Source organism: Vulpes lagopus, chromosome 2, assembly GCF_018345385.1.
Source record: "Vulpes lagopus strain Blue_001 chromosome 2, ASM1834538v1, whole genome shotgun sequence".
Lineage (NCBI taxonomy): Eukaryota > Metazoa > Chordata > Mammalia > Carnivora > Canidae > Vulpes > Vulpes lagopus.
In genome coordinates, this window is record NC_054825.1 from 91,465,245 (window position 1) to 91,479,759 (window position 14,515).

The 14,515-nt window shown below is 37.5% G+C and overlaps 1 pseudogene; it reads right to left on the minus strand.

The window, feature by feature from the left end:
- Positions 1 to 233: 233 nt before the first annotated feature.
- On the minus strand, positions 234 to 759 carry LOC121477762 (annotated as a pseudogene).
- Positions 760 to 14,515: the final 13,756 nt, after the last annotated feature.

Sequence of the window (14,515 nt, forward strand, 5' to 3'; positions counted from 1 at the left end):
TCTCAGGGGTGGGGGTACAAAAGCAAGTGTCCACATTATGAAAAGATGACATGAGTAATCCCAAACAAGGAATAGTCAGATACATTTAAATGCTTCTCTTATAATGCTCAATAAAAATAAAAGCAGGAACTAAAAGTTAAATCATAAAACATGCGTTGATGGCTTCAGTGTAGAAATTACATGTCTGTTAACATGGCTAAGAGAAACGTAAAGAAATGAAAGTAGTCATATTGTTACTTTTCCTTACACAAAGGCAATTTACTCACAGAAAACAAAAATTTGAGGAATCTTGTTCGCAGATGGCTACTATGGTGACCCCCTTTCCTGTGGGTGCTATTGGAGGGGACGAGGGTGACATTTTCCATCTACCCAATCTCCATTCCTGAGTGGGCAAGGGCTCTGAGGGTTGACTAGGCTCAAGGTCCAGGAGTCTTGGTTCGATTTCCTCCTGCGGCCCAGAGTTTGGTGTGGAGGCCAGTGGTGCCCAGCTCCTTGCACCTCTGGGTTACATCCTGGGCAGTCAACATGGCAGCAGCGTAGGGAGAAGACCCATCTAGGTCAGCTTCACCTTCATCCCTCTAGTCACACAGCAGATGATTTCCTTGCCAGAAAGACTGGAGACATGAACAAAACTGTCATTGAAGGATGCAAAGATGTAGCAGACACTAAACACATTTCCTCCTTCAACTACATGAGGTCCAAGCTGATGACCTATTTTTCCTTCCTTTCCTTCTCCTTGAGAGGAGCCATTTCTGTACGTCTTCTCGACTCTGCCACCAGAAAATGAAAGTAGTTATATTCTTGATGGATGATGAGTCCTTTTGCTCCCCTGTGATTGTCATACATAGGATGTATATATGTCATTAGGCAATGTGATTCTTGCTTTCTTTGCAATTTCTTTGGAATGTACATTGAATGTGTTCTAGTGTTAGGGAATTACTCAGAGATCTACTGTACAGCAATGTACCTCCAGGTAACTGTGTTGTATTGTACACTTAGATTGTTAAGAGGGTAGAGTAGATCTCATGTTAAGTGTTTTTTGCAATAAAACAAATTTTAAAAAATAAAATAAAGGAATGCCTGGAAAGCAGGCTTGTTTTCTTGCTTTGCTCCCAGAACTTGTTCATGTTAGGCATCTTCCTCAGCTGCACAGCTTCCCCTCTGGGATTTGTGTATCCCAAACACTTCCCTTAGGTGGGTAAAGGAAGTATGTAAGTGTTTGACTTTCAAATATTTTCCTAATGAAAGAATCTGGGTTTGTAGAGACTTCATTGGTCATCTTGAACTTGTGTTCACTTCCACATCTTAAATGGATCCTACTGAAATAGGGCTCTTTTTCTTTTTTTAAAGTGTCAAATAAATTCCACTGAAAATTCTTCCAATTGAGTCATTGCTCAGACCCAGTGCTCACATTAAATCTCTGGGGTAATATTTGATCTCTCTCCTTTTCTCACACAGCATATCCTGCCCTTACACTATAATCTAAACCTTAAAAATGCAAGTATGACCAGTCCTTAGTACTTCCACCACTGTCATTCTTGTCTGGGTTACCATCCCTTGTTCCTTGAACTGTTACAATATCTTCCAATTGGCCTTCCTGCTTCTACACTTGTCCACCCTGGAGTACATTGTCCACAGAGTAGCCAGAAGGATCTTTCATCATCCTATTATGATGTTGTGGAAGGCAAGAAAGTATGTTGACAGGATGGATTGCAATTGGAGATATTGATGAGGACTCATGATTTCTAAAATGTGTATTTGAATATATGTATGTATCCACATGCAGATAAACGCACACATGCACTTTTCCTAGCTCTGTCTACTGAAAGAACTTCAGAACAATGATGTTTAACGCAATGAATGTGCCCCTAGATCTTGACTTCTGACTCCATCTCCACTAAAAGGAATCAGAGATTCTCAGAGAAATGAGTTTCCTAGGCTGGGTAAGCTAAGGACAATAAGATACTGAAAAGTTGCTTTTGTCAAGGAACACGGTCAAAAAGATATGAGCACCAATTGACCTGTGAGTTGGATCTAGGCACCCCAAGGCTCTTCACTCCCTTCACCTGTCCATGGAATGTGAGATCAGCTTGCCTTTCACACTCCCAGCAGCTGCTCCAACGACACAGCCTTGAGATGGTGATGCAGTGTCAAAAACACTTGCACAGTATATGTGACTGAGCCTAGTTAGGGCCTCTCAAGATTTGGAGGGCAGGTGTGGGAATCCATTCATCTTGCTGCTACCCAAAACAAGCCTCATGTGTAAGTTCCCTTTGATATTCTTTATTTTTTAAGATTTTATTTATTTATTTATTCATGAGAGACAGAGAGAGAGAGAGAGAGAGAGAGAGAGAGAGAGAGGGACAGAGACACAGGCAGAGGGAGAAGCAGGCTCCATGCAGGGAGCCCAACGTGGGACTCCATCCCTGGTCTCCAGGATCACGCCCTGGGCTGAAGGCGGCGCTAAACCGCTGAACCTCCCGGGCTGCCCTCCCTTTGCTATTCTTAAAATTGCCACCTACCATGCTGGGGTGGCCTCTTTCTTCAGTCTCTACCTACCCTCTGCATATGGGGACTGATTCAAGTTACATCAGGAAAACTCCTGAGAAAGTTGTGTGAGATGGTTGTGAACCTACACATTTTTGTTGAAAACTTAAGGAAATGCCCCTCAAAAATGAGGAGGCCTTGTCACAAGGACACAGGGAACAGATTGAAGGAGCTCCCATTGGGACAATTTGAGAAATAAAATAATTAGGGGCAGTGATTAATCAGAAGTCATTGAAAAAATAGAAATCTACAAGTCCACACTGATAATAAATAAATAAGGGTGAAAGGAAGGGAAGGCTCTTGCTTACAGTAGTATGCTATAAATGTGGGATGAGTAGTAAATATGGAAAATCATTATTTTGTAAAACTCACAGTGAAGAATTCAGGCAAGGATCATTAAGAAATGTTAAATCTATGGAGTAATGTTGGTATGGACCAGGATATCTGCATAATTGCTTATTAGCTACAAGGAGAAATAGTAACTATACAGTGGACACACTAGATAACACCATGACTGAGTGATTAACGTTACCATCACAAAAGGTGGGCAGATGGACATTGCATGTCTCCAGATGGGATATCCGGAGAAAGGCAAACATCACTTCTATGTCATTTCTGCCAAGAATGCACAAGCTGAATCTAATCATGAGAAAATATTAAACAAACCCAGATTGGGGATTGATCTATTAAAACAGGGTGGTCAGGGCAGGGATGGATGGGAAGTGGGAGACTGAATGCTTCAAAACTGTCAATAATCATAAAAAAAAAAAAGCCAGGAAACTGTTCCAGATTAAGGGAACTAAAACATGAAAAACAAATGCAAAATGTGATCATAGACTGGATTCTGTATGGGAAGAGAAAAAAACTCTAAAAGGAAATTACTGACTCAATTGATATAATTGGAAAACAGATAATATTCTGGATACTATATTAATACTACATTTTACTTAAGTTGATAACTGCTCTGTCATTATGTAAGGCATATTAGTCAAGGTTCTCCAGAGAAACAGAATCAATAGGGCATAGAGAAATAGAGATGATAGATAGATGATAGATAGATAAATACACACATACATACATACATACATATATGATAGTTAGCTGGATGGATAAGTAGATAATAAGAAATTTGCTCACATAATTATGGAGACTGCAAGTCCCAAAATCTGCAGGGTGAGTCAGTGAGCTGGAGACCCAGGAGAGCTAAGATGTAGTTCCAGTCCCAAGGTCAGCAGGCTTAAGACCCAGAGAGAAGCAATGTTTCTGTTTGAATCTGAAAGCAGGAAAAACACTGGTGTTCCAGTTCAAAGGCTATCAGGCAGGAATAATGCTTTCTTACTTGGAGAAGGTCAGTCTTTTTATTTTATACATTCTTTCAACTGATTGATGAAGCCCACTCACATTGGGCAGGGCAATCTGCTTTAGTAGGTCTACAGATTTAATTGTTAATCTCATCCAAAAGCATCCTCACAGACACACACAAGATAATATTTGACCAAATATCTGGATACTCCGTGACCCAGTCAAGTTGACACATCAAATTGACTCTCTCACAGGAAATACCCATTGAAGTGTTTAGAGTTTAAGGGCCATAAAATATGCAATTTACTCTCAAGTGGTTTAATAAAAAAGATTTTGACAGAGATAGAGATTTGCAAATGATGAAGGAAATTGAGAAAATGTTTACCATAAGTAAATCTGAGTAAAGAATATATATTCCTTGTGCTCTTCAAATTCTCTATAAATCAGAAATTATTTTCAAATAAAGTTTTCTTAAAAGCCTTTCAGCATCCTGCTAAAAATCCTCCAGCTGTTTCTTAGGCACTATGGATGAATCCAACTTTTGTCAGTTGGCCTGGAGGACAGTAAGTGGCCCAGCCTCTGCTGACTCTTCACCTCAGCTAATTCTCTCACCTCCCAAATAGACCCGTGTTTGTCCTGTGTGCTTTCTGCTCCTAAAATAGGACATTCTCTCTACAGAACTTTTACACCTATGTTCTCTCCATCTGAAAGCATCCTTTCTCATTGCTCAGGTGTTTTGTCAAATGTCACTTCCTCAGAAAGTTTCTCTGACTGAAGGAGCCTGTCTTCTGTCATGTTGCTCTATTTCACCTTACTCTCTGAATTTACCATTTTTACTCACTCTTTAACTTGTTTATTATACCTCACTAGTATATAAACTTCAGAAGGGCAGTTGTCTTATCCATCTGGTTTACCTCCATGCCTCCAATATCCAAAACATTGCTGGTCATATGATAAGTCCTAAAGAAATATTTTTGAATGAATAGACAAATGGTTAAGTGCCAAAGTATCTAAACCTTTGAAATTAAAATACTTGATCTATTACTATTTGTTCTTCACTCATATATATATATAGAGAGAGACTTTACTAGTCTGTCACAGGAATTTTTGTGGAAAATAGTATAATACAGGTGAGCATCAAACATAGAGTTTTATCAGAGAGAAGTTAAGGAGAAGTACTAGTGGATGAAGAGAAACTTTAAAAAAAATTGTAATTCTGAGGGTGCCTGCATAGCTCAGTTGGTTAAGCATCTGACACTTAGTTTCAGCTCAGGTCATGAGCTCAGAGTTGTGAGATCGAGCCCTATATGGAGGTCCATGCTCAGTGGGAATCTCCTTGGGATTCTCTTTCTCCCTCTCCCTCTACCCTTCCTACACTCTCTTTCTCTGGGGAATAAAAACATAAATCACTCAAAATAATGAAATTTTGATGATCTGAAAATTAAAGTAGGGTGACAGAGTTAATTAATGTGAAAAATCAAAGAAAAAACATGGCATTAATAAGAAAATCTCTTGGTAATGTGTCCTTGAATTCCAAATATCTAGTACAATGCCTAGAATATAGTAAATGATTCATAAATATTCAACACATGCAAGAAATAACCTGTCAATAATTCATAAGTGGGTCACTCCAAGGAAAATAAAAAGAGATGGTGAGTTTTGCACCCTCAAATGTTAAAACAGACTCATTTTTTTAACTAAAAGAAAAAAGCTCATGACAGCAAGAGGAAAGTAACATTAGGAATAACAATAACACAGAAATCCCCCAACAAAATCAACCCATGGAGGCCCAAGATACATAGTGAGTAAAATGGCAACAAGTAGTGATAAGGACAGAATTTTAAAAACAATGAAAGAAAAGAAAACAGATACCTACAAAGGAAACCCCATAAGGGTATCAGCTGATTTTTTTAGCAGAAACTGCAGGCTAGAAGGGAATGGCATGATATATTCAAAGTGCTGAAAGAAAAAAACCCAAAAAACCCTACAGTCAAGAATACACTACCCAGTAAGGATATCATTCAGAATAGAAAGGGAGATAAAGAGTTCCCCATACAAACAAAAGCTAAAGGAGTTCATGACCACTAAACCAGTAGCATAATAAATATTAAAGGGAACTGTTTGAATAGGAGTAGAAAGTAGGGAACAAAAAAGTAGCAAAAATAAGCATACCTATCAAATTCAATCAAGGGATTCCCTAAATAAAAAGGTGTGAAATATGAAAACATATACCAGAAACATGGTGGAAAGAAGAGTGAAGAATGGCTTCAAGCTTGAAAAGTGACCATCAACTTAATATAAACTGCTACAGGCATAAGAGGTTATATACAAACCTAATGGTAACCACAATTCAAAAACCAGTAATAGTTATACAAAACCTAAAGGAAAGGAATCTAAATATATCACTAAATAAAGACAAAAACCCATGAAAGTAAAGAGCAAGAGAAGAAACAGGGAAGATCTACAAAAACAACCATAAAACAAGTAACAAAATGGCAGTAAGTATACATACCTGCCAATAATGACTTTGAATGTAAATGGATGATCTTCAATCAAAAGATACAGAGATCCACAGAATGGATAAAAAAAACCTCACCTATATGCTGCCTTAAAAAGACTCATTTCACACCGAAAGACCCATACAGATTGAAAGTGAAGGGATGGTAAAGCATTTATCATGCAAATGGAAGTGAAAAGAAAGCTAGGGTAGCAACACTTCTATCAGACAAAACAAACCGTAAAACCATGACTGTAATAAGAAGGACAGTATATATATAATCATGAAGGGAACAATCCAACAAGAAAATACAGCAGGTGTAAATATTTATGCATCCCACATGAGAGCACCCAAATACATAAAGCAGCTAATAACACACATAAAGAAATAATTGATACTAATAGAATAAAATAGAAGACTTTAACACCACACTTACATCAATGGGTAGAGAATCCAAACAGAAAATCAACAGGAAAACATGACTTTGAATGACACATTGGACAAGATGAATCCAACAGATACATTCAGAACCTTCCAACTAAAACAGCAGAATACATATTCTTCTGAAGTGCACATGAACAGTCTCTAAAATAGATCACATATTAGGGCACAAAACAAGTCTTAACAAATTAAAAAATATTGAAGTCCTACCATACATCTTTTCTGACCACAATGCTATGAAAGTAGAAATCAACCACAAGAAAAAATTGAGGAAAAAAACTAATGGAGGTTAAATAATATGCTATTAAACAATAAGTTGGCTAACCAAAACATCAAAGATGAAATTAAAAAATACATGGAGACAAATGAAAATAAAAACACAATGGTGCAAAATCTTTGCAATGCATCAGAAGCTGTTCTAAGAGGGAAGTTTATAACACTACACACCTGCCTCAAGAAGAAAGAAAAAAAATCTCAGAAAACAACCTAATCCTCCACCTCAGGGAGCTATAAGAAGAAAGAAAACAAAACACAAAACCAGTAGAAGAAAGGAAATAATAAAGATTATATATAAATGAAAGACTAAAACAAAAACAATACAACAGATCAATAAAACCAGGAACTGGTTCTTTGAAAAGATCAACAAAATTGATAAGCATTTAGCCAGATTTATCCAAGAAAAGAGAGAAACAGAAAGAGAGAGTACTCAAGCAAAATCAGAACTGAGAGAGAGAAACACCAATTGACAATATAGACAAAGGATTATAAGAGAATATTATGAAAAGTTAATTGTCAAAAAATTGGACATCCAGAAGTATAACCTCTCTAAACTGAATCAGGAGGAAATAGAAAATTTGAACAGATGGATTGCCAGCAATGAAACTGAAGCAGTAATCAAAAAATTCCCAACAAACCAAAGTCCTGGGCCAGGTGGCTTCACAGATGAATTCTAAGAAACATATAAAAAGAGCCAGTACCTATTCTCAAACTACCCAAAAAATAGAAGAGAAAAAAAAGCTTCCAAAATCATCCCATGAGCCAGCATTACCCTGATACCAACGCCAGACAAAGACACTACAAAAACAAAAACAAAAACAAAAACAAAACAACAACAACAACAAAAACAGAGTGAGAGTGTGTTACAGGCCAATAACTCTGATGAAAACAGATACAAAAGATCTTCAACAAAACACTAGCAAGTCGAAACCACAAATACGTTCGCCATATTCATTGCAATTTATTCCCAGGATGCAAGGGTGGTTCAATATTTGCAAATGAATATCAGGATACATCATATCAACAAGAGAAAAAATAAAAGCATTATGATTATATCAATAGATGCAGAAAACCATTTGACAGAGTACAACATCCATTCCTGATAAAAACTCTCAATTAACTAGTTTTAGAGGGTATATACCTCAACATAATAAAGGCCACATATGAAAAACCTGTAACTAACATATACTCAGTGGTGAAAAACTGAGAGATTTTCCCCTAAGATCAGGAACAAAACAAAATGTCCACTCTCACCACTTTTATTCAACATAGTTCTGGAAGTCCTAGCCATAGCCATCAGACAAGAAAAAGAAATAAAAGGCATCCAAATTGGTAAGGAAGAAATAAAATTTTCACTCTTACAGATGACATGATACTCTATATAGAAAACCCCAGACTCCACCAAAAAACTAGTAGAACTGATAAATGAATTCAGTAAGGTCACAGGATGCAAAATCAATATACAGAAATCTGTTGCATTTCTATACACTAATAATGAAACGTTTCTATACACTAAGAAGAAAGAATAACTAAGAAATCAATCCCATTTACAAGTACACCAAAAGTAATAAAATACTTAGGAATAAACTTAACCAAAGAAGTGAAAGACCTGTACCCTGAAAACTATAGAACATTGATGAAAGAGATAATACAAACAAGTGGAAAGATATTCTATGCCCATGGATTGGAAGAACAAATGTTTTTAAAATGTCAATATTACCCAAAACAATATACAGATTAAATACAATCACTATCAAAATACCAACAGCATTTTTCACAGAGCTAGAACAAATATCCTAAAATTTGTATGGAACCACAAAATATCAGGACACCTCAGTGGCTCAATGGATGAGCGTCTGCCTTTGGCTCAGGGTGTGATCCCAGGGTCTGGATATTGCGTCTCACATTGGGGTCCCTGTGGGAAGCCTGCTTCTCCCTCTGCCTATGTCTCACCTCTCTCTCTGTGTCTCTTGTGAATAAATAAGTAAAATCTTTAAAAAAAAAAAAATGAACCACGAAAGATCCTGAATAGCCAAAGCAATCTCAAAAAAGAACAAAACTGGAGGAAGCACAATCCCAGATTTCAAGACATACTACAAAGCTATAGTAATCAAAACAGTATGGTACTGGCATAAAAATAGACACATAGATCAATGGAAAAGAATAGAGACCCCCCCTCCCCGCTGCAAACCCCACAATTATCTGGTCAATTTATTTTCAACAAAGCAAGAATATTCAATGGGAAAAAGTTTCAACAAATGGTGTTGGGAAATCTGGACAGTTATACGCAGAAGAAAGAAACTGAGCCACTTTCTCACACCATACACAAAACGAAATTCAAAATGGAGTAAAGACCTAAATGTGAGACCTAAAACTATAAAATTCCTAAAAGAGAGCATGGGCAATGATTTCTCTGACATCAGCCATAGCAACATTTTTCTAGATATGTCTCCCAAGGCATGGGAAATAAAAGCAAAAAAATGGGACTATATCAAAGAAAAAAGCTTCTTCCTTTGCACAGCAAAAGAAACTATCAACAAAACTAAAAGACAACCTACTGAATGGGAGAAGATACTTGCAAATGGCATATCTGACAAGAGATTAGTATCTAAAATATAGAAATAACTTATAAACTCAACACCAAAAAACCCCCGATAATCCAATTAAAAGTGGACAGAAAACATGAACAGATATTTCTCCAGAGAAGACATAGAGACAGCCAACAGTCACATGAAAAGGTGCTCAATATCACTAAAAATCAGGGAAATGCAAATCAATACCACAATGAGATATCACCTCATACCTGTCAGAATGCCTAAAATCAGAAACACAAGGAATGTTGGCGAAGATGTGGAGAAAAAGGAACCCTCATGTCCTGTTGGTGGGAATGCAAATTAGTGTAGCCATAGTGGAAAACAGTATGAAATTTCCTCAAAAAGTTAAAGGTAGAATTATCATATGATCCAGTAATTCCACCACTGCATATTTACCCAAAGAATATGAAGCACTAATTTGCAAAGATATGCACCCCTATGCTCTGGCAGCATTATTTATGGTAGCCAAATTATGGAAGCAGCCCAACGTTCAATGCTAAATGAACGGTTAAAGAAGCTGTGGTATATACATACAACAGACAATTATTCAACCACAAAAAGAAATGTAATCTTGCCATTTGCAACAACATGGGTAGATCTAAATAATACAAGGCTGAGTGAAATAAGTTTGTCAGAGAAAGACAAATACCATATGATTTCACTCATATGTGTAATTTAAGAAACAAAATAAATGAACAAGGAAAAAAAAAGATACAAACCAAAAATCAGACTCTTAACTGTGGAGAACAAACTGATGGTTGCCAAATGGGAGGCTCCATGCTCAGCAGAGAGTCTGCTTGGGATTCTCTCTCCTTTTCCCCTTCCCTCCAGCCCCCTATCCCGCACTCTCTCTCTTTCTCAATTTCTAAAATAAATAAATAAATCTTTAAAAAAATTTTAAAAAGAAATAACAATAATAGCATTTATCTCCGGATGGTTACCACCTTCTCAAAACTTTTGTTTTGGTTTAGTTTTGGGTTTTTTGGTTTGTTGTTGTTGGTTTAGGGGGTAGTTTTTTGGTACCTCTGGTTCAATTGATGACTCATACTTCCCAAGAAAGTCATATCTTTCTGTACAAAGCATTCACCCTCTGTATTAACTAGGGATGAGAACAAAGCAAATTTAATAAAATATCTTTTTACCCATAAAAAATAAGAATGCAATTCAATTTGCAGCGAGGTTTAATTAGCAGGCATAAGTCATTTTGGTATTGAAAGCATGCACTCTAGAGTGCTCAATTTATACCTTATTCTCCATTTTGATAATATAGTAGTTATACCATGTAAAGATGCTCTCATCATTTTTGCAAAAACTCTAGAATTTTCCAAATTCCATGTATTTAGGTAAAACTGCAGCCTCTTAGAAGTCTCCTTTGGATGCTATGTTTTGTGCATTCACCTCCCATTTCCTACTTTCCACATGCAGTACTCTACCTACGAAGTAAGGACAACAATTACTTAAGTATAACTACACTATTTTGTGATTAATTTTAAGGCTTAATGTTATCACTGGATCATGGTCTTGTGAATATACCAATGTATTCTTGACTTTTTCAATATGTAATGGAAAGCCAATGTCACTACTAACATTTCCTAAGGTTAAGAGAAAACCAAATTATCAATGTGATCTTTTTTTATGTGAGATATAATTTGTATGAAGTAAAATTCACCTCTTAAATGTCAACATTAGTTTTGACAAATGCATGCTATTGTGTAACCACCACCACAATCATCACCCACCAAAATTCTCTCATGGCCCTTTTTAGTTAATCCTTTCCTCCACTTCCAGCTCCTGGTAACCATTAATCAAGCCAATCTTTGTATATGAACATGTTCATCATACCTCTTTCTTCTACTTTTATAAAAGTAAGACTTTATCAGAAGGAATTCGGAAACCAAAATGAAATTTTATCTGCAGAAAATTAGGAAAAAAACAGTTAATAATGATATGCTCACATTTGTTTTCATCCTATGTTATTTCTAATTATTTTCTCTGTATTATGATAACAATACATGGAAGTCAATGCTAACAAAAAAAGGATGATAGTACATGTCATGTCAGATAAGAAAAAAAATCATTTTGGTGCCCATGGTGAGCAAATGTCAGTCTCATAACAGTATCTAAATTATTAATTTGTTTCTATTAACCTTCTGAAGTGATTGATAATAATTAACAAACCATTCTCCTAATCAGGAATGTAAAAATGGTCTCAATTTGAATCCTGACTAATTGCTAGTAGCTGCCAAGAGTCCTGGGTTGCAGAGAATTCTGAGGCTTAATTGGAAATATTAATATCAAACATTTAAGTTTTAGAAATTATTAAACATTACATGCAGATTATCTTATGTAATTCTAACAGGAAACCCAAGAAAATGTTCCTATTGTTATTCCTATTCTATAAGAGGAGAAATTGAGTTTTAGAAAAATTAAATAACTTATTCAAATCAAACAGGGTAGAGGTCATGAAGCTACAATTTGAACCCACTCAGCCAGACTAGCACAGCTTTACCATTGTGCATCCAGGCAAGTGATCACACAATGCGGGGATTGGATTGGGTGCATGCAAATTTGTCTGAGGAAGTGAATCTGGGCTGAAATCTGTAGCATGTGTTCAACAGGGAAGGAAGAGAGGGTATAGAGCAAGGAAATGCTTTTCTGACAGAAGGCAGAGCAGGTGCAAAGGCCCAGTAGGTGGAAGAACAAGGCATGCTGGAGGAACTAGCTTGCCAGGTTGCCTAAAGCACAGAGGCCCAGGGGGAGAGCAGTGCAGGAAGAGGGTGGGAGAGAGACCTACACTCTAGCCCTGTGAATGACTTTGATCTTTCTCCCAATGGCATTGGGGAAGCTCCCTCATAGTTGTAAGCTGGCTGGTGACACAATCAAATGTAGGCTTTCAAAAGGTCACTCTGCCTGCAAGGGGGGGAAACTGCGAGCAATCCAGTTGAGGGATAGTGACTGTGTTAACCAGGTCTTTTTACTTTCTATATCCTGATGCTTGACATCTGGGCCTTGGCTGATCCTAGGGACTGCCTTTCCCCGTGTTAGCTAATTCCTAGGGATGATAAACAACGGGCCTACAAACATGTCTTTCATATGCAGACCAACCAATTCAGAGCCCATTCCCACAACTGTCTCCTTTATCAAGCTCTTACATTCTGGGCCACTCTCTATCAGCCTCAATCACCCCATGGTTAGATGCCAGACAACTAGGGACAGCCCCAGAGTCCCCTGAAATTACTCAAACGAATCAATCCTAAACCTGCTTACCCTGCTTGGCCTATTCCTCTCTCCCTCTGCCTCCTCACTAACCCTGGTGCTTCCCTGTGTGGCCCCCCCATGGAGTGGTGTGCCCCTTCTTTGGGAGATCTGTGAGCTTAATAAACTATCTTTTCAATGGCAGTCATTGCCAAATCTGTTGACCTCATCGTACCTGAATAATAGTGAGACCTATATTTTAAAGCAGTGGCATCCTGGAGAAAAGGGCACATCTGAGAGATATTAGAGGTCAATAGGTCATGGTGATGGGTTGAATATAGGGCCATGGGGGAAAGTAGACGTCAAGAAGGATACCTAGATTTCTAACCTGCAGGCAAAGAGAAATAATAGTAAACACTTATACAGCACTTGTGGTCCTCCAGGCTCTGGCTCTGTTCTAAGCATTTTATATGTATTAACTCACTCAGTTCTCTAGAATCCTAGTTATTATTCCCATTTCACACAGGGTGAAATGAAGACATAGAGAAATTAAGTAATCTGCTGTGGCAGAGACTATTTGACTTTTATCCATCCCCTCTCTTCTGCCTCCTGGGAAAGCAGCTGAGCTATATATCCCAGTCACCTTTGAAGCTAGAAATGGCCAAGTGACCAATTTCTTGCTAATAGAATGTGGCAGGGTTGGACACTGATATGCAGCCCTCTGGGCCTGACTCATAAAACTTTCTCATGTACATCCATCCTATGTGCTTTTGTCCCTTCTAGATTAATGAATGGTCTCTGGAAGCCTCTTGCTGATGATGGTGGAGCCATAAAGTAGATGGAGCTTGAGTCCCTACCAAGGAACAGCAGACTCTTTCTGTAAAATACCAAAGAGTAAATATTTTAGTCTTTGAGGACCAAGAACCGAAATTGAAAATATTATGCAGATACTTCTAGAACATCAAAAACTCTGGCCATTTAAAAATGTAAAAACCATTCTTAGCTCATTGGTCATACAAAAAAACATTCCACAGGCCAAATATAGCCCACAGTTTGTAGTTTACTGAGCCCTGACCTACATAATCAAGTAAAGAAAAGTCACCAGATTATCTGGAAAAACTTTCCGTGAGCAATTAGTATACTGCTTGTTTATCAAACCATTGTAATTTGGGGGCCATTTGATCAAGAATTAGTCTTCCAGAACTCATCCAAAGCTGCATATCTAGGAGGTGGCGAAGTGCAGATTTGAATCCTGGTTTCAAGCCTCTACTTATTGACACTGCACAAAGCTGCCTCTTGAGAAGGAACAAAAGTTTGATTATAACATCCACCAAAGTGTGGAAAAGAACTGAGGAAGCTCATGTGCTTCACGTTGCCACTCCCATTCTAAATCTTGAGTTAGAGGGAAATGCACAAAGACAAGCAGCAAGAGTTCTACTTTGTATAACTGTGCCTTGAAAACTCACTGGAGGACCAATTTTAATAAAAAGAGACCTCATTTGGTACTGTGACCATTCCTTCAAGGAGTAGGACTAACGTTATTCATTTTATAAAAACCCACGAGTGCTGTTTCTTCCAATTCCACCTCTACCTACCACCTTCTCAGTGTCTCCACTTCTAGAAACTACCCACATCTGGAAGCATACAGCACTTCCACTGAAAG